The sequence below is a fragment of the Lathyrus oleraceus genome, chromosome 6 (assembly GCF_024323335.1).
Source record: "Lathyrus oleraceus cultivar Zhongwan6 chromosome 6, CAAS_Psat_ZW6_1.0, whole genome shotgun sequence".
Taxonomy (NCBI): domain Eukaryota; kingdom Viridiplantae; phylum Streptophyta; class Magnoliopsida; order Fabales; family Fabaceae; genus Lathyrus; species Lathyrus oleraceus.
The window spans coordinates 492,353,834-492,360,022 of record NC_066584.1 but is presented as its reverse complement, the minus strand read 5'-3'; positions in this window follow the sequence as shown (position 1 = coordinate 492,360,022).

Genomic DNA, 6,189 nt, shown 5'->3' with positions numbered 1-6,189 from the left:
TAATGAACATTAAAGTTGTTCATATGGTTCTTAAGAACATTGTTTCTATTGGGGTCATATCCATTTGACAAACACATTAAAAGTTAGGTCTCAGTGTACTTCAAAATAGTCAGATGAATTGACTAATCAACTTCTCAAGTCCATGTCCAAAATCTTGATGAATTGATGATTGAGGACACCCAAATAAGCTCAAATATGCATGAAATGGTTAATGGAAGAACTTCCCTTGATTTTATTTGATCATAGGTTAAGGTTGCTTCATGAGCAAGGCACAATTGATGGATAGATGAATTAGGGTTTCCTTGGGAAACAAGCCTCAAACCCTTTGGTTTGCTTTGATAAAAATGATGAATTGAGATACTTGGGAGGCACATAGGAGGGATGAGAGCCTTGTGAACCATTATCATGCTTGCTTTCAACTTCATCTGGCCCCATCAATGAGCATAGGGTGTCTTAGGAGCCTTGGATCTTATGATTGCTTAAGCTACAAAACCAAAAGATGTTAGTGACATATTTTTGTGCTTTTGGTTAGTAAACAAAAAATGAGAAAAGCAATAATATACAATTCAAGCATGCTTAGTGGTCTCAAACCAACTCACAAGTGTTCCCACCCAAAGGTTAGGATCCAAGATGCTATGATCCTTAGGGCAAGATGCAAATGCAATGTTATGATGCCATGAGGGATCTTAGGGTCAAAATTGGGGTCTTAAAGATGCCCCTATTTAAGGTCATTTTATCCGGAGATATGAAAGTTAAAATCTTCGTCTCGACGAGGTAGAATGGGCTTAAATAATAACAAAGAGACGAATTTTGGTCCCTAAGAGACCTCATGATGCAAATGTATGTATGCAAAAGGTAATACTTCTGTGGGGATATATGTCCACAAAGGAAAAAGAAATCAGGAGAAACTGAAAATCCATATGAGTGATACACTCAATGGGACAGAGACTCTGTGGAGTAAAGGGGATAAAAATGCGTGAGATGGTCACGACTTAGAACTTGCTGAGGAACACGAATATATTCCATGAAAATAAATCAATGGAAAGACTCGAGCCGATGCAGAGATGCATATATTGGGGAATATGCCAATACAACAAAACTATCCATAAAGGATACCTCGGATAAAAATCCGGACTCAGACTGGGAAAATCCACTAAGGGACCCCGATGGGGAATGTCCAAAGTGGACTCAGCTGAGGAAACAACAAGATGAGGTATTACCGGTTACTGGGTAATAAGCTCAAAGAGACATGTGATCTAGACACCGGTATGAAGGTGAGAGAATAACACGCTCGGGGAGAATGAATATGCAAGACCGGTATAAGGGTGAGAGATATCAATCATCCAAAACATCTGAGGAAAACCTAAAAGGTATATTTCAACTCAGGAAATCTGACTCCACAGGGGACCAAAAGTCATAATAGGGAGTAGAAGGGAAGGAACACCAGGGATACCGGTTACTAGGCATATAATAGGTGACCAACCAACTGTGAATTGGGGAATATTCCCAAAACACTCATCATCCAAAAAGAGGGCTGAAAAAGCAAACTCGATTACAGGATGGACATTCGATTCCGTAAGGAAATACGAATCTTACTCAACTGGGGAAGAAAAAGACTTCGACTGAAGGGCGCATGAGATATATTATCTATTACCGTCATAATGTAGGTAACATACTCGCATGGAAGACTATCCACAACCGGTTACTGGGTTAATAAAGGATAAATCGACCGAAAGGAAAGGACATCAGGATACCGAATACTAGGTATAAAATGATGACCAATCAAAAAGGGAGAAACAATCATTACCAAATAAGGGTAAATGAAAGATAAATCGCTGGGGATAAATTTCTTGATCAAAGCAATTATCCAAGAGATATATCACCGGTTAATGGGAGATATACTCAAAAAATGAAGGAATATCAATAACGAATATTAGATAAAGATAACCAACAAGGAGGGGATTACATCTACCAGCTACTAGGTAGAAAACCACGGAAGAGTAACCGTCATCGATTACGATGAACAACAATCAAGGGTTAACTCTGCGAGAGGATTGAAATGGGGTTTACAACTACTGGTATGAGGGTAGAAAACCACAGAAATAGGACTTACAACTACCGGTTACTGGGTAGAAGGCCACAGAACTGCTGGGGAAAAGATGGGTAATTACTGGTTACTGAGCAATCATTCCTCTAAGCTACGGGGAAGTGCAAAGGAAATAACAAGAGTAGTCAATCTAGGAACAAACTAGAGAGACACAATGAAACAAGACTCAACCCAATGGGGATATAACCCAGGGGAGAAATTCCATCCCAATACATGTTTTGGAAGGAAACTGAAATAACAATCATCCACGAGGTCATAACTCAATGGAGAATGTGGAAGAAAGGATAGACACTTTCTGCCTATGGGGGCTGACTCTATATAGAGAGATCAGACACAAACATCTGCTTTGGGGATATATATATATCACCAAATAGCAGGAGATAACAAACAACGATATATGGCACAGAAATGCAATATGAATATTTGAATGTTATAATTATGCATGTATATGCGTGGTTTATGTATGATTAATGTTGACAAACAAACATATCTAACACGAACAGGTCCAAGAATCAATGGACAAACATCCGGTACTACTTATCAAAAGAGAAAGCTAAGCCCACTAGGGAGACTTCCAATCTGATAGGGGGCAACAGATACCAGGAAACAATGATCTCTGCAGGGGAAGGAGAAACAATCACTCCGCTGGGAAGGAATCAACACATCTTCCTCAGAAGTTCCAACGCCAATCTGAAATCAGGCAAAGTCTTGGCTAGGGAACTGAACATGGATACGATCCGTCGTAGGAGCCATTCTACTGGGGAAATTATCCAAGGGAAGAATGAAACTTTGTGGGGAACAACCACCGATCAAAAAGTTTCGAAACCAACACCTTTCCTTGCACTTGCTGGATAAATCATCTCTGCCGAGGAGAAGAGAAACACTACTCCGTTGGGGATAGAAAGATAAACATTTTCATCACCCACTCTGCTCAGGAGGAATCAACAAACAGACTCTGATCAAACAATTCCACTAGGGAAACACTGCTGATGACTGAACCGGGCACTAAAATGGGATCAACCTGCTAAGGATGACCAAACTGCGGATTGCTTGGAGATTAATGTAGACGAGTCCACAGAGGATAAGGTACAAACCAAATGTTGATAATTCCAACTCGTACTGGGGAATTTCGTTCATTCTACGGGAGAATTCCAATCTGAAGGGGGGAATACCAACTCCTTGAGAAGATAGCATGTCAATTTACCAATTCACAAGGGATTTTAGGTCAATCCACACAATGGATGACAACCATATAATTGATAACACCAATGCTAATTCCAGCCTCAACTGGGGAATTGGAGGAAAGAGCTCAAACTCCAGACTCTCTAGGGATTTGGTGATGCATAAATTTCTTCTGCACTCGCGAAGGAGACAACCTGAAAGACAATGAAGAGGATACAAGTATGCAAGGAATAATGAACAACATGTCTTACCCTTTTGGAGATCATACTATCCTTGGGAGAGCGCTGAAGATATCCCAATTATCCTTTTTTGTCATTGTGAATGTTCACTTCGTTTAAAAATAATTTATGAAAATTTTATTTATTTAAAACAATGATATTTATCAATTAAAACATGCAAAATATTTGTTGAACAGAAACAAATAAGAGTGCAAAGAATTGGATAAAGGCTCAAATTTATTTGATGGAATGGTAGTCTGCAAATGGCAAGACTTCATGGATCTTTACAAATTTGAAATTGGTGATATATATTGGAAAAGGGCTACATTGAACATGATGACCATTTCTCCACCAACTCTGAATCCAATGTATTTGAAGCTTCAGTTGACGATGACTGAGCGAGAATCTTTGACAGATGACAGCTTGTAGAACAAAGTCTTGTCAGGATGCAAATACTTGCCAAATCCCTAATTTTGTTCAAGATTTCCCCAAGGTGGGGTACTCAATCTAGCGGGATATATATTCATTTTTTATGTCTCTAACTTTTGTCTGGATCGCCCTTTCGGGTTTTCAATCCACCGAGACGCTCATTTTTGCCTAAGCCGCCCTTTCGGGTTTTCAACTTAGCGAGCTATTCTATTTTTCCTTTTAGGCGAAGTATTTCTTGACTGCATCTGAATTCACATGACGAGTGAAATCCTCCCCATCCATAGTTGTAAGCATCAAAGCGCCGCCTGAGAAGGCTCTCTTAACAACATATGAACCTTCATAGTTTGGAGTTCACTTGCCCCTAGAATCGGGCGCGAAAGACAAAACTTTCTTGAGCACGAGGTCGCCTTCTCGGAACACATGAGGCTTGTCCTTCTTATCAAAAGCTTTTTTCATCCTCTGTTGATATAACTGACCAGGACACATGGCAGTCAATCTCTTCTCTTCTATCAGATTCAGTTGGTCATAATGACTCTAGACCCATTCAGCATCAGTCAATTTGGCTTCCATCAAGACTCTCATTGATGGGATCTCTACCTCTACTGGGAGCACAACCTCCATGCCATATACAAGGGAGAAAGGGGTTGCCCCTGTTGAAGTGCGGACAAATGTACGACATCCATGTAAGGTAAATGGCAACATCTCATGCCAATCTTTGTATGTAACAACCATCTTCTGGACAATCTTCTTGATATTCTTATTAGCAGCTTCAACAACCCCATTCATCTTGGGTCTATAAGGAGAAGAATTATGATGCGCTATCTTGAACTCACTACATAACTCTTTTATCATCTTGTTGTTCAAGTTAGATCCATTATCAGTAATGATCTTGTCTGGAACACCATAACGACATATGAGTTGATTCTTGATAACCTTCACAACCACCTGCCTGGTCACGTTCGCGTACGATGTTGCTTCAACACACTTGGTGAAGTAATCAATTGCTACGAGAATAAATCCGTGACCGTTGGACGCTTTCGGCTCTATCATGCCAATCATGTCAATTCCCCACATGGAGAAGGGCCATGGTGATGAAATCATATTCAGAAGTGTCGGGGGAATATGAATCTTGTCCGCATAAATCTGACACTTGTGGCATTTCTTCACGTATTTGTAGCAGTCAGACTCCATTGTCAGCCAATAGTAGCCTGCTCTCAACATCGTCCTTGCCATGGCATGTCCATTGGAATGAGTACAAAATGAACCTTCATGGACTTCAGTCATTAACAGGTCTGCTTCGTGTCTATCCACGCATCTGAGAAAAACCATGTCAAAGTTCCTCTTATAAAGCACATCGCCATTGAGGTAGAAATTGCCAGACAATCTCCTCAAGGTCTTCTTATCTTTCACAGATGCCCCAGGCGGGTAAATATGACTCTGAAGAAAACACTTGATATCATAATACCATGGCTTATCATCCTTCACCTCTTCTACTGCAAATACATGAGCTGGTCTATCCAAGCGCATCATAGTGATATTGGGAACCTTACTCCAGAGTCTCACCACGATCATCAAAGCAAGTGTAGCAAGCGCATCTGCCATCCGATTATCATCTCGAGGAATATGATGGAAGTCAAACTCAGTAAAGAACGTTGAAATCCTCCTCGCATAGTCTCTATATGGGATGAGGCCAGGCTGATTCGTCTCCCATTCATCCTTAATCTGATTAACAACAAGGGCCGAATCACCATAAACATCAAGATGCTTGATCCTAAGATCAGTACATTCTTTCAATCCCATGATACATGCCTCATATTCTGCCATATTATTCGTGCATTTGAAAGTTAGCCTTGCTGTAAAAGGAAAATGTGTGCCCTGAGGAGTAATAATCACTTCCCCAATACCATTTCCATATTTATTTACAGCGCCATCAAACACCATGCTCCATCGGGAACCAGGCTCTGGCCCTTCATCGAGCGTAGGCTCATCACAATCTTTCATTTTCAAATACAGAATCTCCTCATCTGGGAAGTCATACTGCACTGAACGATAATCCTCAATTGGTTTATGTGCCAAGTGGCCTGCCAAGATACTAGCTTTAATAGCTTTCTGAGCTCGATACTCAATATCATACTCAGACAACAGCATCTGCCAACGGGCAATCCTCCCAGTTAAAGCAGGCTTCTCAAAGATATACTTGATTGGATCCATTTTGGATATCAACCAAGTCGTATGATTCAACATATACAGGCG